The sequence below is a fragment of the Fukomys damarensis genome, unplaced genomic scaffold, assembly GCF_012274545.1.
Source record: "Fukomys damarensis isolate Sample0158 unplaced genomic scaffold, DMR_v1.0_HiC HiC_scaffold_3, whole genome shotgun sequence".
NCBI classification, from domain to species: domain Eukaryota; kingdom Metazoa; phylum Chordata; class Mammalia; order Rodentia; family Bathyergidae; genus Fukomys; species Fukomys damarensis.
The window spans coordinates 12,314,531-12,340,257 of NW_022900915.1; the positions used below are offsets into that span (position 1 = coordinate 12,314,531).

At 38.9% G+C, this 25,727-nt stretch overlaps 1 long non-coding RNA gene across 2 annotated transcripts in view; it reads left to right on the forward strand.

Annotated features, from left to right (window-relative positions):
• The window catches only part of LOC109118152, a 411,352-nt gene that overhangs the window by 61,624 nt on the left and 324,001 nt on the right, over positions 1–25,727 (forward strand). For both annotated transcript variants that reach the window (XR_004518080.1, XR_002025450.2), the window contains exon 2: positions 2,295–2,417. This is a non-coding gene — a long non-coding RNA (uncharacterized LOC109118152). The remainder of the gene's footprint in view (positions 1–2,294; positions 2,418–25,727) is intronic.

Sequence of the window (25,727 nt, forward strand, 5' to 3'; positions counted from 1 at the left end):
TGGCTTTTGGGTTTTTTTTTTTTTTTTTTTTTGCTTTGCTTTGTTTTCGCTTTTTTGAGACAGGGTCTCACTATGTCATTCAGGCTGGACTTGAACTCACCTTGTGGCCCAGGCTGGCCTTGTACTCTTAGTGATACTTCTGCCTCAGTGTCAGAGTTTTGGCATTTAGTGTTCTATGCCGAATAGGAGCCAGGTGGGAGATGTACTGTCTAGGAGGGCTTAGTGCCGTACGGACAATCTGAATAGTTTCTTAATGTCTCTAAGCAAGGAATTTCTTTACTTTTGCCGTGGGAAAAATATATGCCTATAGGATAAATATACGTATAGATTAAATAAGAAAATGCACATCATAGCATCGAAAAAAAAAGATGACAATATCGATGACATTAATGGTGACTTCAAATGTAGGATCAGCCTGCAGGAAAGGAAATGGAATTTTCCTCTTTCTCCATCTGCCAGCTTGAATTTCCTTAAACCTAAAATTTAGAAACCAAGCAAAAAATAATCAGTCTCAGAAATTCTCTACTCTCTCTGAGTTGGTGGCTGCCAGCAAGACAGAAACAAAATCTTCAAGTGTTACTCATTTGCCATCATACTTCAAAATAAATTACTCAATGGTACCTCAGTGGCCTGAAAAAAATTAATTTATCTTCAAAGCTTGTTCTCAGCCAGGGAGTAGCTGAGTCATCCAGGGAAAATCTGAGTTAATTAGGGAATCAAAGAAATGGAAATCACATTTGAGTTAGGTTGCAACTGAATAAGGAGGACATGATTGTGCTGTTTGTAAAGTTTGCCTGGTGTACCTTATTATGATGTAATAGGAAGCCGTAAGGAGGAGATAATGAAATTCAGAGTAAAGTATTATGCTTTTCCAGAGTGCTTTAGAAAAGCTAAATTTTACTATTTATGATCCGACGTAAACATCATTACGACTAGATTCTTTATTGCCCCAAAAGATATATTTTAGAATCTCCTGCAAAATTAGAGCTGAATTTTATGACTTTCTTTTCATGTGTGTATGCTCCGTCAGCAGATGTTAACCGAAGATGCATGAATTGGAGAAAGTCAGTTTGACATGGCCTTTTTCTAATGCTTGCTGATATATAAATATATCAGTCACCAGAGCTGGAAGGCTAGAAGTAAAGTGCACTATGAAGAAAAATATAAGTCTCTGTAGTTTCCTAAGGTTGAGAAGAACTATGTCCACAAAGCATCACAGTACATGGTAAACTATTTAATACTCCTTTCCCAACTCCATGGCATTAAGGAGTGGCCAAGTTTAACTAGTCAAGAGTAGAGCTGCTTGGGACCATTAATGCTGCTGAGGCTAGACCTGTGTGTTTTCCAAGTGTTCCATGTTTTCAATGCTGTATTTTCCTGTTATTGACCAATTACTCAATTGTGAGTAATCACTGAGTGGTCATTCCCAAAAGGTATTAACCTGACGCCAGGCCAGATCAGGCCCTAGGATTATTCACCGTTTACAGTAACCAGTGACTTCAACAGAAGAGTACATGTGTGCGAGGTGTGTAGTAGAAAGTGCCTATTTAGTTCCTCCCCATCTCTCTTTCTTTCTCCTTTCTTCCTTCCTTCTTTTTCTCTCCTCTTCTTCCTCTTCCCTCCCCTTCTTCTTCACCCTCTTCTTGCTCTTCTTTTGTGATACTGGGGCTTTCACAGTGAGCTACATACCTAGACCTTTTTCAAAATTTTATCTTGAGAAAGCCTTGCTAAATCATTAAAATGCCCAAGGTGGGACCAAATTTGCCATCCTCCTGCCCCGCCCTCTGAGAGTGCTGAGATTATGTGTGTGCCCTAACACATCTAGCTCTTCCCCTATCTTTTTTCTATTATACTTTCTTTGGGACTAAAGATAACAGGGATAGTGGGCCAGAAAGTTAAATGAAAGCCTTGTTTGTAACCATTTGCCTATCTGAAGTTGAACAAGTTATTAATGTTCTATGCACCTAAGATTCCTCATCAGTCTTATTAATGGTTTGACCTTAATAATGTCCAATTTTCTTTCCTATTCTAAAGTGTAATTTTTCTGACCTATGCTCAGAGAAATTATTATTATGCTCATATGTAAGAATTTATAGTGACATTTCTCTGCTGGTCAAGTCTTATTTTTCTTTCTCTGCCTTCAGAGTTATAAGAAAGGGTTATCAGGACTTTGTAAATAGGGGCTTGGAATCTCTACATGAGCTGGGCCCAAGAGCACAGAGTTATGGTAGTGATTGATTCACTACTAGGAGGATGCCAGGGGGAGTTGACACAGATGTGTTCTCTTCTCACAGGTGTACCAAGGCTCTCAGTATCCCACGCCACAGCTTCCTACTGAGGAAGTATACTAGGTGGGAGTGAGAAGATGTGACATTGTCAGAGGCGTTAAAGATGGATTCTCATCGAGTCTTTTTAAGGTAAGGGTAATGATAAAATTCATATATTGAATGTTGAGTATGTGTCAGACATGCCAAGAACTTCAGAAACTGTCACTTAAGCATCACAATCACCCTAAGAGGTAGGAAAAATTATTATTCTCATCTCTATCGTGCTGGTATGTACATGGATTCGCTTATTTGATTTTTAACCACAGCACTATAGAATGTTTACCTTTTTACAAATGAGGAAGCAGCCTCTCAAACAGCATTTGTACAAGTCTTTCCTAGCCAGTAAGCAGTAGAGTTGGGATCTGAATCTAGGTTTTGTGATTCCAGAGAGTGTGTTCTTAACCATAATAATCTGAATGAAAAATTACCTGCAGCACCTCTCCTAACTGATCATGACCCAGAAATAAGGCTATGGCTGTGGTTGAGAAATACTGATGTGCAAGCTTGTTTTCTGTGATTTCTTTTAAGTTGCAGTGAATACAGCTAATTTGAATTAGGCAATTTGAGGAGGAAAAAAAAACTGGTAACACTAGGACACTCATGCCTTGCTGAGCAGCAGCAATTGCTGTTTGGAATAATGACTAGAATAATGATGTTTTCCCCAACTATGTGGTGTGTGACTGGCCCACGATTGATCTTGTGCAGAACACAGGTGATGCACTCAGGTTTGCTGGGCACTCTGTAGCTAATGTAAAATCACAAGAGGATTGCTCCCCAGTGACCCTCATCCTCCAACATCTGGCTAGGAGTCCTGGTCCATGCAGTCAGAATAATTAATACACCTTTGGACTCAGCTCCTAAACATCCTAAATGTTGGGGTGTGGTATTCACATGGACAGAATTAATAATTTCAATATCCAGTGATGCATAAATTTAGATAGGGAAAAAGATGTGACCCAGAAGGCAGGTTGTATAATAAAGGAATCACAAAATGGATTTGTGGAGATGAAAAGGCTGCAAAGGGATTGTCCTACTGAACAAATGTAAGTCTGTAATTGTACCTATGATGAAGACTGATGCCGACATGGGATAGAAGTGACTTATCTAGGAGAAGATTAAATAAGTAAACAAAATATTGATCTAGGGATTGTTCAGTATGAGACGTTGTACTAGACACTGGAAAAATGTGGACAAGAAGCCATGGAGAGCTTCCTGACTGCTTATGGGTTGTGGTGTGACTTGGACAAATGGGTCGCATTTTCAGCAGTGTACATTGGCTAGGAAAAAAGAAGGGGACAGGGTTTAATGCAGCACTTAGTGGAGTCAAGGTGGGGCTCAGGAAAGCCAGTCTCAGAAAGGGACATTTAAATTCAGACAAAATCTTGAATGAGAGTTGGCCAAGTAAGAGAGTTTTGCACATGCAAAAGTAGGCAGAGTCAAGAGCTGTTCTGTGGTCAGGAGGGACAAAGGTCTGATGTTGCCCTGATGGTGGAGGTGGATGTTTGGAAGGTAAGATGAAGGGGAGAGGAAGGACAAAGATGAAATGCGTGAGACAGATGGAGGTGAATTAGAAACAGCTTAGCAATTTTTCTAGGAATACTGGGATTTTGTTCTCATGGGAAGTCACTGAAAGGTTTCAAGCAGGCTCCTTGCTAGGCCAAGTTCACCTGGTGGTAAGATAGCATGGTAAGGCTGAGGGCCAGCTCCGATAATTCGGTAAAGTCCAACATCAGTCATCTTTCAGTGGATTTCATGGGTTACCTGTCCTTATTTGCTTTCCACTGCACTTGTAAACTCTCTGTGTTTGACTGCACCGGTGTGCACAGGACATTCATTTCCCAGGGAGCCAGGCTACTTCAGGTGATAAGAACACAAGGGAAGTACAATTATGAGTGCTTGATTCACATACAGTTGTGGATATTTGCAAATTGGTCTTTTAATCACTGAGTTAGCAGTCTTCAAATGCGTTCTCTTGTTCTTAACGTGGGAGAGATGAGAGTGTGACGTGGCATAACTCAGCGCTGAGTAAAGGCCGGTCAGTTGAGCATGAGCAGCCTCTGAGTGTAGCTTAGGCCTCAGGGCCATGCCCTGGGAGTAATGCATGAGTGTTAGTGATCTAGAATTGAGGATACTAGCCATGTCGGGCTTCTTGTCTAAATGTCTCTGATTAATTTACACATATCCACAGACAGTGAAGTGGGTGTCGCAGCTGCTGATAGATAAGGCAGTTTAATACTGACCTCAGGATTAGGGGGAGGCTGTTATTCACCATCCAACTCTTCTTTTGACAATATTTTATAACTTGGACTTTTTCTTCCCTGATTGCTTTTGGTAATCTGTAGTCCACCGTGACATTTTCAAAGAATGTAGGGCGTTGGCACCTATATTAGTTAAGGTAATATAAGCTTTTGTAACAGATTCATGGAGTCCCTCAATCTTGGTCTGGAAGCTTACTAGAATCTTACAAAATTCTCAGCCTACCTTAAAATGTTGAGGGATGGTGAGTAGATTTAGTTGTGTAGAGATATAAGGACAGCTGTCCTTATTGAAAAGTGCTCATCTTGATTAATTATTAATGACTTACCACATGTACCTATTTTATACAAAGTGGTCTTTTAGGTAAAATATAAAACTGGAGATGAACCAGGGAAAACCCTGAGCTGGGGGAACCAAAGGGAGACAATGCAAGACAGATGATCTGCTGCTAAAATATGAATATATTTTTATTTCTTTTCCATCAGATAAGGCTCAGTAACTTATAAAAATGTTTAGCAACACTCATAAAAGAAAAGAAAATTTGGCTGAACCTCTGTTCCAATATATAGTATATGAGATTTTGAGAAGTTATTTTTTATTTAGTTAGAGTTAAAAGATGATATGTAGGTAAGGCAATGATTCACTGTACCCAGAGACCACAGACAATTCTGTTTGCTTTTTCTGATCTTAAGTGGATTCAGTCCACATAGTTAAATTATATATTCAATAAACCTGATACTTGACTCCTCTTGTCATGGCTTGACGGTACCCTTAAACTTCAATGGACCAGAAAATGCAATTGCCCAATTATTGCTCTGACTGAGAGCAGTAAAACTGATGGATGAAATGCTCAGGATTAGCTAAAATGACATACCAAGAACTATGTAGCACTTGTGAATTTTACCTTTTACTGAAATTTTCCTGCAAACCCTCACCATACAAGCTAACTTCCAAGGATCATGTATGTGCTTGCATGTACATATTAATTTTTTCTCTAAACAGTGTCTGAATTATTAATTAGTAAAGACTTTATGGGTAATAGTTATCATGTTATATACCTTTCCTTATACACCTCTGGAGTTTCCACACTTTTTATTTTCCTCTGAAATGCTTTATTGTCAGCCTGATCTTCATACTCCTGTAAGACGGAACAGGCCTTAATTCTTCCATTTTAGAAATAAAAAATGGAAGCACAGCATGATTAGATGAGTAGCTCACAGTCCATACAATAGGTGAAGACAGGACCCAGTGTTCTAATGCATGCTTAGCACAGTGATTAAGAGCATGTGTTAGTCCCAGCTCTGCCACCACCATTGCAAACTTGTCCAAAGTCCCTAATTCTCTCTCTGCTTCCTCATTTATAAAATGGGGTTAATTATAACATGTTTCATAGCAGTATTGTGAAAGTCTCCTCCTTCTTTGTCACATCATCAGCACACAAAAATGGCTAGGTGTCACTAAAACTAAATCCCAGTCTGCAGTACACACCATTCTGTACAGTGGTCAGTATAGTAAATACCAAGTTTTGAAACTTCAGCAAATAAAAAGCATAGTGAAACATCTTTGTCTTATATCTGTCTGCATTGAGCAAAAGGCACTTGTCGTTCACCCAAACTGCTTTTCCCAGCAGGAATGGTTCTGGACAGTCTGTTTCTTCTTTTCTGCTGGAAAAGGTTTTGCTTTTCACACGCCTTTCAGCACAGCACGCAGTGGTGACACTCCAAAGTTGGCCACATTTTCCTTTGACCCCAGAGGAAAAATGAGAACTAGATAAATCTGAGCATGCCTGAGAAGCTGGCAGCCTGAGACTCAAATTGTACTTTCTTTGTACTCCCACCGCTTGCAGCTCTGCCATACTGTTATTTAAAAGGCTTCACACATTTTCCAAGTGAAAGCTGGGATGTTGGGGAACACGTGTGTAGGAGGTAGAAGAATGGTTCTGATGTCTGTTTCCTTGCTGGTACTTGGAGTCAGAGATGAGCTTGCAATGGCTGATTTTTGGTACAGGACAAGTGCGGACCTCTTCCTCAGGATCTTGTTCTCCTTGGATGAGGCTTCTTATGGCAGCAGAGTCAAGTTGTCCAAACATCACCTAGGCTGATGTGCCCAACTGTGTTATGTCTAAAGGGAAAACTTAGAATGTGGAGGCAATTTTAGTGAGATTCCCTGGATCAACAGACAGGAAGATCTTCATACTGAGCAGAAAAGTCATGTCCGATTGGTTGCTTTCACTTTTTGCTTAGCCGCCTATATTTCATTCATTCACTCATTCATTCATTCTTTCATTCGAGTAATATTTTAAAATTAATTTTATTGGTACAATTTAGGTATACAATATAACGACATTCATCATTGGAGATTTGCACCTTTGCATAATAAATCTTGATTCTCATTTCCCCCATTCTGCTGCCCTCCCTTCAACCCCTCCACCCCTCCCTATTTTCAAAGACTTTGTTTCCACTTTTTCCTTTTCTCATATTAATTCAATTCCTCTCTTTCCTTTCCCCTTCTCCTCAAACTTTCCCTTTGAACCTTTTCTTCCTATTTCACGTTATCTATTATACATATCGATCCTTATTTACACTTTCAATTTTTCACACCAGAGAGACTTTGGTATTTACACATGTGTGTCCTATTTATTTCACTTAAGAGTATCACCTCAATGTTCATCCATTTAGCTATAAATACCTCTAATTATTCATTCTTTATGGCTGAGTTGTACTCCATTTCATTAAAAAAAAATCACATCTTCTTTATCCAGTCTCCAGTTGATGGGCACTTGTGCTGCTATGAACATGGGTGCGCATATATTAGTGCGGTATGGTTCTTTTAATTCTTTTGGGAAGATACCCAGCAGAGGAATAGCTGGGTCAAATGGGACTTCCAATACTAGTTCTTTGAGGTATCTCCATACTGATTTCCACAGTGGTTACACCAGTCTACACTCCCACCAGCAGTGGAGAAAGGTTCTTTTTTTCCCCACAGCCCCAGCAGCATTTCTTATTGGTTGATTTCATGATAGCCGCCATGCTTTCTGGGATGAGGTGGAATCTCAGCATTATTTTTATTTGGATCTCTCAAATGACCAGTGATGCTGAACATTTTTCATATGTTTATCATTTGCTATTTCTGCTTCTTTGTCTGAGAAATGTCAAGTAATATTTTTGGTAATGGGGATACAACAGTGAGCAAGTAACAGATGTAGTACATTCTTGCCTTTAAAAGGCTACTTGCTAGACCAAAAGGCAGACATTAAAGGAATCATCACATGAATGTATAGTTACCATCTGTTAACTCTAATCCCACAAATTTCCATCATGTGGTGAGTGGATGATTAAAATATAGCATATTCATATCATGGCATATTATTGGAAATAAAAAGAATGAAGTACTGATACATGCTTTGATATGAATGAGCCTTGAGAATATTATATTAATTAAAAGGTTTTCTGGTTTGGAACTAATATGCCCCCCCAAAAGTCAGAGGGGGGCTCTCAGAAGATAATTAGATCACGGGGGAGCTGTATTTATCAGTGGGTTGATCCACCGAGGAGTTCTTAGGTGAATGTACTATAAGGGAGGTGGGGCCTCGCTGGGGAAGCAGGTTACTGAGGCTGTGTCTAGAAAGATTGTATTCTTGTCCCAGCATTTTCCTCTGTCTCTTTTGCGTTCCCTCTCTGCTTCTGACCAGTAAGTATGAGGTGAACGCCTTTCCTCTGTCAGGCCCTTTACTATTATGTTTGTGCCTTGGAGCCAGCTCATCATGGACTGAACCTTATGAAATTGTGAGCCAAGATAAATCTCTCCTCTTTAAGTTGTGTATGTCAGCTATTTTGTCCCCGAGGCAGGAAAGTAACTGATACGGAGCCACACACAAAATAGCACACACTCTTTGATGTTATTCACCAGAAATGTCCAGGACAGGCAAATCTTTACAGACAGAAAGCAGATTCGTGGTTGTCACGAGCTGTAGTCACCGGAGGAAATGAGGAATGAACCTTGATGAGTGTGGGGTTTCCTAGTGTGGTGATGAAAATATTTTAAAATTGGATGTGTGAATAGTTGCAAATTTCTGTAATGTACTAAAATGATTAATTCACATCCTTTAAATGAGTACACTGAATGTTATATGAATTATATCTGCATAAAATACTATGGTTATCAAAAGGCAGTGCATTCTGCAGATCAAGAGAAGACTTCCTGGAGGAAGTGAGGTCTGAGTGCAAGTCTTTAGGATGGGTGGGAATTACCTAGGAAAATAGTTTTTGGGAGGATGGGGGAGATTGTTCCCTACAGACAGGGTCTGGGGAGCACAGGGAGTCCATAGAGAAGTCCAGAGGTGCTAGTGCCTTAAAAGAAGAAGAGAAGTGACTCAAAGTGAACCAGAGAGGTAATGATACACTCGCTGTGGGCAGACACTCTTCAAGAAGCAATTTACGTAATGTCTGATGTATCTTCCTCAGGAGCCTAGTAAGTATGGATAGCCATAGGCAAGGGAAGATAATGTAGAGCTTTATAGACAATGTTCAAAATATTTTCTTGGTCCTAATAGAAATATAAAGAGAACGTGGGCAGAATGTGACCATGTTTGAATTTTAAAGATCCCTCAGGCTGGTTTTGTGAAGCATTGCTAGGACCAAAGAGATCATATTCCAAGCCTTGGATAAGGAGACCACAGAAAGATCCCTCTACACACTAATTTCCTCTGTCCATATTGTGTTCCTTTTTGCAGAATCAGTGTAAACACAGCCTGGGGAAATGGAATTATTCAGAAAACCTGGCACAGTGTCCTGCATACAATCTAAGAATGACTCAAATAATGCACGTGCCAAAGCTCCTCTAGTCGATCCATTTTAGATAAATAAGCTGTCTCCAGTGGGACAGAGCATTGAGTCCCTCAGGTATCTCCCTTTCCACGTCAGGTTGACACGAAAAGACTTGTATTGCTTGACTTTATTGATCTGGGTACCCAGCAGTAGGAAAGTGTAGGGTTTCAGGGCATGGGTATTTGAGTCAGTTTCTCATTCTGGAATAATAGATCAGGCATTTGTCTTCAGCTAGGCCTGATGAGCAGCAGCAAAAAGGAGCTCAAGGACTGGCTAAGCACATCTCTATAGGAGTGTTTCATAGCATTTATGATCTACAAGTCTCAGTCATTAAGCATGAGATTCATCCTAATTTACTACCAGTATAGCATGATGACATTAGTTGGAGAGTTCTAGAGTTGATGAAGGAGGCTCTCTGTTAAGAATAAATTTAGTAAAGTCTCCACAACGTTTATTCAGGGGACTGTTGTTGAGTGTTGCTGCCTTCCCATCCTGCTATGGATAGCACCCATGCCTGCAGCACCAGGACTATCACCTCAAGGGGCATAGCGAGGTACACAAAGGATTATATTTGGAGCACATGTAAGTTTTCTATAGATGATTAACACCCTTAATTTTATCTGCAATCTTAATTCCTCCTTGCTATATAATATGTGCAAAGTTTCCATGGATATGACACAAACATCTTTAAGAAGATCATTTTTCTGCCTACCACAGAAAGAATGCAAAACTGACAGAAAAGTAGTTATATCTACCATCTCCACTCCTCCTGAAGGTAAAAATATGAGGCATATCCCTCTGCTCTCCTGAAAGATTGAGGGTGCCTAAAATATTCTCTTCTTTAATTATTTGTGGACTATTATCTTTAGTCTGAGTGTTGCCAGAAGCTGGGTTATCCTGAGGCTCCAAGAGTATGGGTTAAAATTGTAGTAGATGCTTCCTTGACATTGGGCTAAAAAAAAAGTGTGGTAAAGAGATGGTAGAATCATACAGAGAGTAATGTGTGTATAAAGGAGTAAGGGGTAAAGAGGTACCAGCTCGTATTTCACTAAAGTAGAAGAATATATTGGATTGACAAGATCTCAAAAAGCAGCCTTCAATTCCATCTCTGTCCCTTTCACCAAGAGGGGTAACCAGTTGAGCTACCAGAGGGATAATCACAAAGTGTTTCCCGAGAGAGCTTGAATTCTTCTTACAGAGAGGAATCTGACTTCCAGATAAAGAAGACCAGCAACCAGCCAGAGTGAGGAGATTTTGCTCAGAGAAATCACACTAGGAGACTTATTCAGAGAATCATACCTCTTGATGAGGTAAGAGCTTGTATTTCACCCCACCCATAACGCCTCATGGACTCATGTTAGCCCTCAGAAAGGAGGCAGTTACAGGAACAGACTGCAGCTTTTCTTACATACCAAACCAGAAGAGCCATGAAAGCTTTTAGCCCTGGGAATGATAAGAAAGGTTGAGAAGAGTTTTGATCACTGTTGGTAACAGAGCACAAAATAAAGTCATTTAATGTTGAGTTGATCCAAGTGGAGACCTCTCATAGCAAAAATAATTACGATAATGATAGCTAACACTTATGTGGCAATCAGATGCTATGCTGTAAGTATATTAATTCAGGTAATACTTTATAAAAATTCTGTAAGTCAATTGTATATGAGGAATTCAAGGCACAAAGACAGTGAGTAATGTGCCCACCATCATACAGACGTAAATGTTAGAGCTAGGATTTGGATTTAGGAAATGAGGCTGAAACAGAAGTGTTTTCAAATATTAAAAAAATTTTTTAAAAATTATTTTTAAAAAATAATATCAGAATACACTTACAGATAATTAATACAAAAAGACTGCCAGTCACTTGAATTCTGTTCTTTCATTTTGGTTTATTGATTCAACAAACATTATGAGCCTGGCACATTTAAGAAATTGCTAGGACAGAATAAGCAAGAAGGAGAGAGGGAGAGAAGAAAAGAGGGAGGGGGAGAGAGGGGGAGGGGGCAGAGACAGAAAAGAAATTAGGGAAGAGGTGGGCAGACAGATTGTGCAATATCTTGAAGATTCTTCAATTTCTTAATTTTTCTCTTAATAAGATGAAGAAAGTCTGGGAAGGGTGTTTAGTAGAGGAGTGATATAGTGTGATTTGTATCATACGAGAGTTTGGGTGTTGTTACTAAAATAGCCTGATGGTATCCAAGGATGCTGTGGAAGGATGAACAGTCAGGAAGCTGTTGCAAAGGTCCACAAAAGAGGTAGTGAAAGCTGGACCAGTGAGCAGCAGAAGAGGGGATGAGATGTGGAGAAGCCGAGGATACAGTTTGAAAGTAGAGCTAATGTGATATATTGGCGAATTGGTTCTGAGTCCTGAAATAGAATGGAAATTGCTGCCGCTTCTAAGAATTACTTGTAACCCAAGGCTTAGCTCATCAGCACCAGAGTTTCTAATAGCTGAGGCTGTACTCATTATCACAATGCCTATGAGATGCAGTTTCACTGTGTTTGAAAACATTACTTATGCAAAATTTTTGATAAGAGAGAGGGTAAAGATAGAGTGCAAGTGAATGAAAATGGACTTTGTTAAAATATCCCAGAGGAGCGTGCTTCTCATATAAATATCATTATTTCACATGTCTTATTGGGATGGGAACATCCAGAGCAGTTATGGTTTAGAAATGTTAGGGTCATAATTCTCAGTACTTTAGATTGTGACCTCTCTTGAGGATAAAGTTAATATTGGGTTATTAAGGTGGGTTTTAATAAATATAACTAATGTCCTTATGAAAAGGAGAAATTTGGACGCAGACATGCACACAGGAAGAATGTGTGGACAGAAAACAGATCTGGATGACGATTCTTTAGGGCAGTGAATTCTGATGCAAAACACTAGAAACTAGAAGACAGTCTTGCATCAGATGTCTCATACAGCCCTCAGAAGGAATCCACTCTGCTGACACCTTGATCTTGGACCTCAAAACTTCTAAACTATAAGTGTACATTGCTGTTGTTTAAGCACCACAGTTTTCAGTATTCTTCTGTAGCAGCCCCATCAAACTAATATAAGATTTCTGAGAAAAGACTTAAAAGTAAAAATGGAGCTGTGATAAGGACTGAAGAAAGAACTGGAAGTTTCCCTGGCAAATATGCTGAGATGAGTGCCAAGGTATCTGACTGCTGATGACCAAGTAGATGCTGTTGCTGTAGCACCTAGTAATGTGTCGGGCACACGAAAAATAATTGGTAAACACTGCCTGCCTCACAGAATATTTAGTATATAAAAACTGGTAGGTACTGAACAAATGATTGGGTCCTGAAAGCCACTGCAAACTGTTAGTTAGCTGTCTCTTGCTGTCACAAAAATACTTTATATAATTAATTTATAAAGAATAAAGGTTTATTTTGACTAACCATTTTGAAGGGTTCAATCTGGAGTCAATTGGTCCTATTTGCTTTAGGTTTGTCATAAAGCACATTGCAGCAGGAACATGTGGAAAAACAAAGCCACTCGCCTCATGGCTGATAAATGGAAAAGATAGAGGGAGAAGAGACAGGGCTCCTATAGGTCCCTTTGAAGCCATGTCCCTAATGGCTTGAAGGTCTCCCTCTAGACTCCACCTTCTGCCCCCTTTTAGTAGACCAATCTGGAGACCAAATACTTAACCTGTGTGTCTTTAAGGGACAGCCCACATCCAGACTATAACAAATTCTGCCGTATATTTTTTTGAGATCTTCCAAAGGAATGAAGACACTACTGTCAGCCTGGCTAGAGCTTATTGCCAAAGGGCCCTGATCTTCTCTCATACCATATTATTGGACCTAGCATGATATTAGTGGCTTTTATAATGTTAAAAGCTAAGCTTCTGTCTTCATAGACCATGATAATGAGAACAGAGAATATAGAAATGGAAAATAAAAATCCTGTAACAACATAATTATAGCCTTTAGAAATCATAATAAAGGGCTGGATCTACCTGGGTATGTTATGTTAAAAACAGTTTAAGTTGAGAACTTTTTCAGCAGAGCTAAGTATTCTTATGACCGCCAATCAATTAGAACACTCCCCCTTCATTAACTCAGATGGGAGACTGAGATGAACATACTTGGAAACTTTCATTTTTTTTTGTCTTGTCTTGGAGTTGCCACAAATGTCAATTTATCAAATTTCATTGCTTAGGTACAAACTATTCTTGACATTTTTTCAGTCTGCTTTTCATCACTCAATGGAGTATAACTGGTGAGGATGCTATTAGGTGTTCTAAATGATGATGTAGTTGATAACTTTTGTAAAATCTTTACAGTGTTTCTTTCTTTTTTCTTTTTCTTTTTTTTGTACCAGGGATCGAACTCGGGTCCTTATGCTTGCAAGGCAGGGGATGGAACCACTGAGCTAAATCCCTGGCCTTTTACAGTGTTTCTTTAAAACTGCACGAAGGTAGCATGCAAATAGGAAAAGCTCCAAATAGCTGGAGACCAGAAGTTGCAGAGTGCCATGTCTCTTTATGATAGCAGCGAGAAAATATATGCAAATTCCAGTGGGCTGAATAAATCTTTGCTCTGAAATGGTGGTGGTGGCAGCACAGTGTATTACTGGCTGCTCCCAGGTTTTCCCAGTAACCTGATGCTTCCTCTTTCAGAGTAATACTGTGCTAGCATGCAGACAATGATTGGCTACCCATGTCGTTCATAAATAAAAGCAGCTGGCTGCAACAAAAGTCTAAGTAGCTGAGGCTTCATCATTATTTATAAGGCAATTCATAGAGAAAAAGAATGCTTTGAAAGTGTATAGGCAAGTACTACCTTTCCCCTGAGAAAATGGCTGGCTTGTGGGAGGAGAACCTTAAAAGAGAAAAGAAACCAGTGCCACTGTCATTTTCTTATTATCCTCTTTTTTTTTTTGCACTTACATCAAAGTCTATTTTTACAATTTACAAAAGCACTAAGTAAGAAGCATTAATTTGAACAGAATCTGTTCCACTTCATGATGATTGGGACCATTTCTGTTACTTTATGAAAAAGCCACTAAACCTGTGTTCCATTATGAAGGCTGTTCGTTTCTGGTGAGAAGCGCACAATGTGTCTTCATTCCAAGAGCATGCACCTATACCCATCCAGAATCCAGTAACCCTCTTCTTAATCTTAGAGATAGTAAATAATACAAAGTTATCACATTGCAGGCCTTGCAAGTTCCCCAGAAAGAAATTTATTTGTCTTGATTGCTAGTGCATTTGGTTGGCTGATTTAGAGAAAAGTCACCTTATTGACTTCCAGTCAGTGAGAGTAGGCATGGATGACCAAATCTCAAATAACAGATTTCCTTTATCCCAATTCCACTGGTGGAAATAACAGTCCACGATACTGCCTCACAGTAGTGCACTGCACCCCCTGGGAGCATTCTGTACCCTGGTATGTGTTACAAGGAGTGATCTCCACTACAGTGCACTTTCCTCTTCCTTACTCCATCAGATTTGGCTGCTGAGTCTGGGGAAAGCATCCATGGCTTAACTCTTTCCTTGCTTTTTGATTCGGAAGGAACTCCACAAGCAGTGAGTGTTTTTGTCTGTGCTGCTTTCTCCTTTCTGCACTACAGCAGCAGAACTGCAAAGGGGAAGCAAGGTTTGATATTTCCCAGAATTATCAGTATCTACGAGGGGATAAGTCTGTCTAAATGAGTGGCTGAAGTATCTTAAAACCATTGGCCTGGCTGCCTCAAAACTTTGTTGTCTGGAAACTTGGCAGTTGCTTGCAACATTGCTAGAATATTTCTGAGTGACTTGAGGTGTACAACAGAAGTCTGTTGCTTTCGTTCATCTTTCCTCCTCCTCCTTTCCTTATTCTTTAAGCATAGCCTCAAGTGGAGTTGCTTGCGCTTATGTGTTCCTCTAGGAACAGTAATTGACCTTTAAAGAGCCAATATGAGGCATAGAAATGTATGCTGAGGCTTCTAAGTGCTAGCATGTTGACCTGGGGCTACAACCAGCACTGTTGTCACTGTGAAGAGCCTGTGAATAAAGCTTGTGAATGAGCAGAGCTAAGAATGACATCATCTGAAATTCTAAATTCAGGAACAGATTTACTCCTGGAGTTTTCAGTTAAGTGACCCCATACATTTTATTTTTTCTTGAACCATTTATTTTTGAAACTTACAACTAAAAAGATCATAACAAAGTCTGCATGAACTGAAGAAATGATGTATCTACTAGCTGACTAGAAGTGACTAAGCTTCCTGGCTTACAGTTGCTCATGAAAGAGTTTTAACAATAGTCTGCCATACACGCGAGGTTAAATATACCTTTTCTCAAGGCATAGCTTTTTAGATTTCCAATTGAATTGGACTAAAATATAATGTTTAGCTATTCAAGTTGGCAGCAAGGACACTTGGTTTGATGCAGTGAGCAGTGCCAATGTCAGAATTGATAAAAAGTTTCCATGTCAAAACAATGGCAGGGCCAATCACCTGGAAGGGCAATTCAGTCATTTAGGCAAATGGAGCACTGAACCACCTGCCTTTATTTACTAGACAAAGGTTTGGGTATAACTGAACTGCCAACCAATTTAGGACTATAAGTGGCTTCGGAAAACTAGTGCTGTCTAAATGGCACAAATGCTTTGGTAATGGTTTTCTAAGATTCAATGGTAGCACCTTGAGCCTTTGGGCATTGGGGACAAAGAAGAAAAAGGCCTGCTTTGGAGGAAGCCGTGAGCTTAAATTAGGAGAGGGGATCTTCTTTTGTTTCTTTGTTCCACAAATTTGAATATTTCCTAACTGCATTCTAAGTGCTAGGCACACAGGTTTAACAGAGGTCTATGGAGAAGTGTCTCTGCTCACATCAATTCCAGGAAGGTGGCAGAAAATTAGCATAAATAAAATAGTAATAAATAAAATTTAAAGAAAGGTTCTGAATTAAGAGTTATAAAGGGAGAGATTTTGTTTGCTTGAAAACTTCCTGACTGGGGGCTGGAGGAGGTGAGGTTGAGACCTGTAGGTCAGAAGGAGCCAGATGTGCATGATACATGACAATCAACCAAGCCAGAAGGAGGAGCACACATGAAGGCCAGAGGGACAAGAGCAAGGGACATCCGAGGCCTGAAAGAAAGCTGGGGATGGCTGCAGTTCAGTGGCAGAGGAAGAGAGCACTGTGTGATGTGGTGACAAGAGGTACAGATCAGTTAGGTGTACAAAGACTACAGAAAGGGTTTCAAATTGGTTCCAACAGCAGGGCAGTGTCATTGGATGTTGGCTGACCTGTGATGCTTTTTTGATGCTCTAAGAAAAAATATACAATGTTTAGAGGCAATTCACTAATTCAAAAGCTTTTTGCTCCTTAAAATATGCAGGGACAAGGGGAAAAAATGCGAACTGAGACCTGTCGTGTAGAGGTACAAGATCCCAACAATGAATGTAATGGTACTGTATCCCTAAAATGTACCAATGAACTCAATTTAAAAAAAAAAAAACCTCTTGCTTATAGGTGCCATATCAACTTTGAATGTCTATTTCCAAATGAGTCTTTTAAAAGTAAAACACAATACTATAGGTGGTCCAGACCAGTGCAGCTGCAGGAAGATCCCAGCCAGGGATCCACCCCAATCCCAGAGGCTCTGGCACACCTGGCCAGCCAAAGCCCCACCCAGGAAAAAGCTCCACAAGAGCACAAGCTTCACTCAGAGGCCTGTACCATAGCATTGGTGAGTGCATGCAAATCCTGGGGGAACAGCGGTGTAAGTCCAGACAGATCCCAGCCAGGGGTCTGCCATCACCCCAGAGGCTTAGGCACAACCTCTAGCCAAGGGCCCACCTGGAAAAGAGCTACACAGGTGCACAAGCTTCAGTCAGAGGCTTGCCCCTATAATTTTTCTGGCAGAGACCCTAGCCAGAGGCTTGCTCAGACAAAAGGAACTGGGGAGCACAACCCCCAGCCAAATGCCCTCTCAGCCAACAGGTCCATAGTGGCCCAAGGAAGAGGCACACATAGATACCATCCCACATGTGCTCAGGTCACAGCCAGAAGCCTGCACAGATAACATTTGAGCTCAGAGATCCAGAAGGCCACCATACTGAACCCAGGAATTGGTATACTGGTGAGCAGTAGAGAAAAGTCCTCTTGGAAGCTTGCTGAAGATTGAAAATCACTGGGTGAGCAAAAATTTCCTTCAACAAAGGCACAGCAAGCTGCATCTATGGAAATGAGAAGACACAGAAACAAACCAGACTTCCAGATCACCTAAGGAAACCCCAAAGGGAAACAAGATGGAACAATCTGATACTCAACAACCTGGATTCCCTGAACTTGCAACAAAAGAGAATCTGGAACAAATGAATTCAGAAATAATTTCTCACCAGTACCTGCCATGCAAGTGCAAGGAGCTGAGTTTGATCCCCAGTAAAAAGCAAGAAATAATTTCTCAGATAATAGCGGAGATTGTGCTCATAGTGCAAGACATGATTAATAAATTCAGAGTGGACACAGGAAAAAAAAATACAGGAGCTGAGGAACATGATGGAATCCCAACAGAGGAAACAAATGTAATCCATAAAACACAATCATATTTCCAGGAGATTAAAGACTCCATTGAAAGTTTACACAGCAGAAGGAGCCAGTGCAAAAACAGAATTTAGATACAGAAGATAGGATTGCAATTAATGACCAGGAAAAGAAAAATTTCTTGAAAATACTATGGGACCACAAAACAACAATCCAGCAGCTGCTAGATAATCCAGAGAAGATCAAAGTCAAAGAGTAAATATGAGAGAATGCAGATGACATAAAAAACTGTTCATAGACATAATGGCAGAAAACTTCTGAAATAGGGGAAAACAACTTGACATACAGATAAGTGAAGCTTATGGGACTCCAACAAGCAGTGATTAAAAAAAATCTACACATAGGCATGTAATAGTTAAGATTCCAGAAACCCAACAAAAGAACAAAATTCTACAAGAAGTTAGAGAAAAGAAACAAATTACATACAAAGGAAAGCCCATTAGAATTAGAACAGACTTCTCATCACAAACCCTCAAGGCAAGAAGAGCTTGGAGTGATGTATTTTAAGCCCTAAAAGAAAATAGCCTCCAACCAGATTAATGTACCCTGCAAAACTATCTTTCAAAAATTAATGGAGAAATAAGATACTTTTATGACAAAGAGCACCTAGGAACTTCATGAATACCAAAACAGCACTCCAAAAATTTTAACCAGCTTTCTAGGAAAAGACAATGAGGATCACAACCCTAGTAAGCCCAGCAGAATGAATCCATCAGGCATGAGAAGAAATTAAATGCAAAGGGGGAGTATCCAACAAAAAGAAAAAGTCATGACAGGGATAAGTCAATACATATCAGTTATAACCATCAATGTAAATGGTCTCAGTTCACCAATCAAAAGAAATAGACTGGCAGAATGGGTCAAGAAGTAAGATCCAACAATATGCTACATAGAAGAAACACACTTCGCTCCAAAAGCAACTCATGGACTGAAAGTTAAAGGGTAGAAAACAATACTCCTTGTGATAGGAAGCAGAAAAAAAGCAGAAGTATCTATCCTCTTTGCAGATCAAAGAGGATTTCAAGCCAACACTGATTAAGAGAGACAAAGAAGGGGCCAGGGATTTAGCTCAGTGGTTCCACCACCTGCCTAGCAAGCACAAGGTCCTGAGTTCGATCCCTGGTACAAAGACAGAGGGGGGGCACTACATCCTTTTAAAAGGGAACAATCCAATAGGAAAAAATGAGAATTATAAAAATATATGCACCAAACACTATTGCTGCCTTCTATATAAAAGAAATACTAATGGACATGAAAAATCAAATAAGCACTAACACAATAGAGTGGGACACCTCAATACCCCACTGTCACAAAAATATCAGCTAGACAATAAAATAAAGAACTCAATCAAATTTTTGAATAAATGAACTTACAGAATGTTTCACCACACAAAAGCAGAATACACATTCTTTTCAGCTCCATGTGGGTCATTTTCCAAAATAGACCACATACTTACTCATAGAACATGTTTAAAAGTTCAAAGGAAGTGCAATTATCCCCTGTATACTATCAGACCATACTGTGATGAAATGAGAGATCAATAAAAAAATAAACCAACAGAATTTCATAAACACATGGAAATTGAACAACACACTTCTGAATAAGCAATGGGTCAGAGAGGAAATAAAGAAGAAATCAGACAGTTCCTACAATTAAATGCCATTGTCAATACTACATATCAGAATCTATGGGACGGAATGAAAGCAGTCTTACTAGGGAAATTCATAGCAGTGAACATGCATATTAGGAAAAAAGAGTGAGTGCTATTAAACAGCCTGATGTTGAACCTAAAACTTATAGAAAAAGAGCAAAACAAACCCAAAAATTGTAAAAGGAAGGAAACTAAAGATTAGAACAGAAATCAGTGCCATGGAGACTAAGAGAATGATACAAAGAATAAATGAAGCCAAGAGTTTGTTCTTTGAAAGAAAAAACAAAATTAACAAACCCTTAGCCAACTTTATCAAACAAAGGAAAGCAAAGGCCCCAATTCATGCAATTAGGGATGAAAAGAGTGAAATTATGTAGACCCAGCAGAAATCCAGAGGATCATCAATATTTACTTTGAGAACCTTTATGCCAATAAGATGGAAAATGCAGAAGAAATGGACAGATTCTTAGATTAATATGGATTACCAAAGTTGAACAAAGATGACCTGAAAATCCTAAACAACCCAATATCAATCACTGAAATTGAAAAAGTAATTAAAAACATCAGCTAAGAAAAGCCTGGGTCCTGATGGCTTCACTGCTGAATTCTACAAGACGTTCAGAGAGGAACTACTGCCACTACTGCTTAAACTCTTCATTGAAATTGAAAAGGAAGCAGTGCTCCCAATTTCATTTTTGGAAGTAAGTATCACCTTGATCCTCAAAGCAGAGAAAGACCCAACTGAAAAAGAGAACTATTGGCCAATCTCACTAATGAACCTAGATGCAAAAATTTTTAATAACATATTGGCAAGTAGAATGCAGAAGATCATCAAGAAGATCATACACCCTGACCAAGTGGGATTCATCCCAGGGATGCAGGGAAGTTTCAACCTATGCAAATCATTAAATGTAATACATTATATGAATACAGCCGAGGACAAAAATCATATGATCATCTCAATAGATGCAGAAAAAGCATTTGAAAAAATCTAACATGATTCATGATGAAACCCTAGAGAAAACTGGAATAGATGGTCTCTACCTCAATCTGATAAAAGCCATCTATAAAAAAATCCAACAGCCAATATCATAGTAAATGGTCAAAAACTGAAATCCTTCATGCTAAAAATCAGGAAAAAGACAAGGACATCCCCTATCACTACTTCTGTTCAATATAGTTTTGGAAACATTAGCCACAAAAATTAGACAAGAGAAAGAAAAGGAATAAAGACAAGGAAGAAATCAAATTGTCATTATTTGCAGAGGACATGATGCTCTATATAGAAGACTCCAAGAACGCCACCAAAAGTCTTCTAGAGTTGATAGCCAAATTTAGCAAAGTAGGTGAATACAACATCAACACACGAAAATCAATGGCTTTTTTGTACAAGGAAAACAGGCTCACTGAGAGAGAATTGGGGAAATTAATTCCTTTCATAGTAGCATCCAAAAAATTGAAATACATAGGAATCAATCTAACAAAATAAATGAAAGAGCAATAATCTGAAAACTATAGGACTCTGAAAATAGAGATTGAAGAGGATATCAGAAAATGGAAAGACATTCGTTGGTCCTGGGTTGGAAAAATAAAAATAGTGAAAATGGCCATACTTCCCAAACTGCTATATAGATTCAGTGCAATCTCAGTTGAAATCCCAGCAGCATACTTTATAGACCTTGCGAAAAAAATCCAAAATTCATTTGGAAGAAGAGACCTAGAATAGGAAAAGCAATTTTAGGCAATAAAGAGAGGCAAGGGGGTATCACAATTCCCAACTTGAAACTATTCTACAAAGCTAAAGTGATAGAAACAGCGTGGTACTGGCATAGAAGCAGATATGTGGACCAGTGGAACAGATTAGAAGATGCAGAAACAAGTTCAGACACACACAGCCACCTCATCTTAACAAAGGAGCCAAATACTGTCACTGGAAGGAAGATAGCCTCTTTAATAAATGGTGCTGGAAAAACTGGGTTTCAACTTTCCAGAAATTAAAACTAGACCTATATAGCTCACCACGCACTAAACTAAGTCAAAATGGATTAAAGATCTAAATATTAAAACAGAATCACTAAAGTGGCTGGAAGTAAGGTTAGGTAGACCTCTTGAAGACACTGGTGTAGGAAAAGATTTTATGAACAAAATCTCAGTTGCTTGTGAACTAGCACAAACAGTCAACAAATGGGATCTCTTATTAAAAATATTCTGTGCGGGAAGAGAAACCACCAACAGAGTAAAGAGACAATCCACAGTATGGGAAAGAATTTTCACCAGCTGTTCCTAAGACTAAGGTCTACTATCTAGAATATATAAAGCACTTAAAATATCAGACCTCTCAAATTTAAGTGTGGCGGTCCAGCCGTCACCACACTAACGTGCCTGAGTTGGGGAGTGAGGATTGAGAAAGGAAAGAACACTCAAGCCTGAGTGGAGACCAAGAGAAGTCTGATTTATTTCACAGAAACAGCTCCTTTTATAGGTTCACATCAACAGGAAGCACCAAGCAACTATTTGTATCTTTTATGCAAAGACCGGATTTTTAACTCTTTGCAAAGAACATCAGATCTATGGCTGTCTCTTTGAGTTTCTTCCATTGCAGCAACAAGTTTAACAAGCAGAGTCCTAGAATGTTACAGATTGTATCAATGCCCTGAGTGTAGAGGTGAAGAAGTTTCCTTTTAAATGTCAAACTCCTAGAGGACCATGGCTGGGCTCCCACATATCCCCCTTTTTATTATATTTAGAGCAGGGACTTTCCCAGCTCAGCAAACAGACTGTGCCTGTCTTAGGTGAGAAATGTCCAGACAAATCCCTTACCCGTCATCAAGCCATGAGAATTTTGATACTCATGCTCTGTCTTAGGTTGGATATTTCTCTACACTTCTCTTACCCATCTTTGACTACCAGCCTCTGCAGGGGTTAGATCGTAGGTTGTGGAGGCTTGACATGTAATTTTTACAAGCATCATTATGAAGAGAGGTTGTCTCAAAACCATCACAGAATGAAAAGAAGTCATCATTTTTGAGAATATAGAATTGGTCAACTTACAAATAAAAATAGCTGTTGTTATATTCATTATCAGTTTCATAAGCAATCTCTATATTTCTTACAAATAACATATAAGGAGCATTAACACAAGACATTATCTTTTTCTTTTGTTCTTTGACTTGAGATAACACAGTATTTATGGTATTTCACATATTAAAGGTCCCTGTGTTAAAAACATTGAAACTAAAGCTAGTAACTTTGACATCTGACCATAAACATATTTCTCCTGATACAGCAACAAGTTTCCACATGTTTGAGAAAAACCTGAATTTGTCCACCACAGTAAAGTCCTGCAGACAAGCTTAAGTCCAAGTGATTAGTCCAAAAACTTTTGAGATGTGTCATTAAACGATCTTTCTTGAGGTATAGTAACATAACACCTCTTCCATAAAATAGTAGTACTGCTTATTTTTGTTTCTTCTTCTCATAAAGCTAATGATTGTGGAGGTTACTGTCCCATGATACTGGATGTAGATTTGTGAGGATGATCCACATGATGAACCAATCTCTCTGGTAACCATTGAGCTCCCATCATGTTCCTGTGAGAAAACACAAACATATCCTTGGCCCCATATTAAAATGGGGTCGGGTCCATACCATTGACCAGTTAAGGGATCTCTCCATTTTACCAAGGTATATGGAGAACCTTGTGGATGCCAGAATCTTTCTGCTGCTGAATGGCCATGCTTATCAATTTGTAAAAAAATTAAAATATAGGTAGCATGATTTAAATAATTTCTGGGTGAAGAGGGGCACAATTCCCCCTTTTTCATTTTTTGTAGTTGCACCTTTAATAGTGGGGAACAGGGAAGAATACATGGATCAAAAAGTTATTATCATAAACAATATGTTGGAAAACCTGCATAGTCAAACAACATGAATAAATTTTGTATACCAGAAAAGTAGCAGTAATAATTATTATACTTATACTTATATGAAATCTTATGTCCTGTAATGTAGCTTTGTATCAGTAGGATCTTTTCTTTTTTTTTCAGAAAATATTATATTTTGAAGATAACCATCATAAACATATTACAGTAACATATTTGGAATTCAGACCTTTGATGATAACCAATGTAAACATTTTTAACAACATATTTAACAAGGCATATCTTTTTATATGGCTCTGAAAATTATTTGGGCTCCCACTAGTGAACAAAGATCAGAATAAATTTTCTGAGCAGCTGCTTATTTACCAACATAAGTGTACACAAACTTTAAAAGTTTAAATTTAATTATCTTTTTTTTTAAATCAACAATCTACTTGCATTTGACGTCATTTTGATCAAAAACATAACTGGACAAACACTTTTGAACATTTAGACAGACAGACATATAAGACAATTTAAACTAGAGTGCACTCAGATGGTTTTGGCCAATTGAATTATAAAATCTTTTGGTTACTACTAGTCAAAACTTTTGCAGATCAAAATTAACAGAGATCTCTTATAGAATTAGGGTTAAAGGAATGAAAACTCTTCTTGACTCTAAAGGTAAACCTTTTATAACAGACTTAAAACCAACAAGCAAACATAAGTAAATCATTTCCATAAACATTCTCTACATTCTTAGGTAAAGACAAGATGAACATACAAAAACCTTTCATGTTAAAAGTACAACTCTTACTTATAGCTTTCTTAATATTTTTCTATCTCATTTACTATTAACCTTCTATAGCAAACTTCAGTTTAAAGTGTCCTTTTACTGCTTTTAGATTGTTATATCTTAAAATTTGACTGGCTGCCAATAGAACAGTATTAACCTTGAGTTTTTTAGAAAAAAACAAGTTAACCCTATAATCGCAGTTTAATCATTTGCAATGCACAAGAAGTGTTACCAAAACTAGTTTTCACTAACAGCTGACTGTCACACAGCAGAAGTTTGAGCAACTCCTAGGCTGGAGCAAAAGAGGCCAAAACAATGTAAGGCAAAGACTTATGAAAACCAAACCAAAAGAAGAACAGGGACTCTGTCAGGGAATCTCCTTAATCTCCTCTTCCAAAACCAGAAGAACATTCTTGACCAGAGGGTCTTGAGGAGGGGAAAAAAATCAACCTCCCTCCCCATAAACAGAGTGAGTTCCTACCAGAGGGGCAAAGAACCTCTCCGGCCCCTGTGGTGGGGAGTCCACTAGCACGTCTGCCTGGACCTCCCTCCCTGCCTCCAAAATGATCCGGATCACAAATTACCAATTCAGACATTAACAGGAAAAGAAAGACACTGAAGCAAAGAAAAGGAAACCAAGGATGAACTATTTCTACAAATTCTAAACAATTACACAATTGCTGGTGCCCTACTCTAGCACCACCGACACACAATAAATCTTTAAGCATATGTACAAAAAGCATGCAACTCTTGCCTGCTCCTATTTTTAATATTTATAAGAAAACTCACCGTTCCTCTTCTGCATTCATTTTGAAGGTCCTGCTTTTTCCTTTTGTTGAGATCTCCTTTTATTCTTTATCCAGTGGTGTCCTTCACTGGATCCCTCGATACTCAGGTCCCTGTTCGGGCGCCACTTGTGGAGGTCCAGCCGTCACCACACTAACATGCCTGAGTTGGGGAGTAAGGATTGAGAAAGGAAAGAACACTCAAGCCTGAGTGGAGACCAAGAGAAGTCTGATTTATTTCACAGAAACAGCTCCTTTTATAGGTTCACATCAACAGGAAGCACCAAGCAACTATTTGTATCTTTTATGCAAAGACCGGATTTTCTAACTCTTTGCAAAGAACATCAGATCTATGGCTGTCTCTTTGAGTTTCTTCCATTGCAGCAACAAGTTTAACAAGCAGAGTACTAGAATGTTACAGATTGTATCAATGCCCTGAGTGTAGAGGTGAAGAAGTTTCCTTTTAAATGTCAAACTCCTAGAGGACCATGGCTGGGCTCCCACATTTAAGGGGCCAATCCAGAAATGGGCATCTGATATGAACAGACATTTCTCAGACAAAGAAGTAGAAATAGCAAATAAACATATGAAAAAATCTTCAACCTCACTGGTCATTGGAGAAATGCAAGTGAAAACAATGCTGAGATTCCACCTTATGCCAGAAAGAATGGTTGCTATCATGCAAT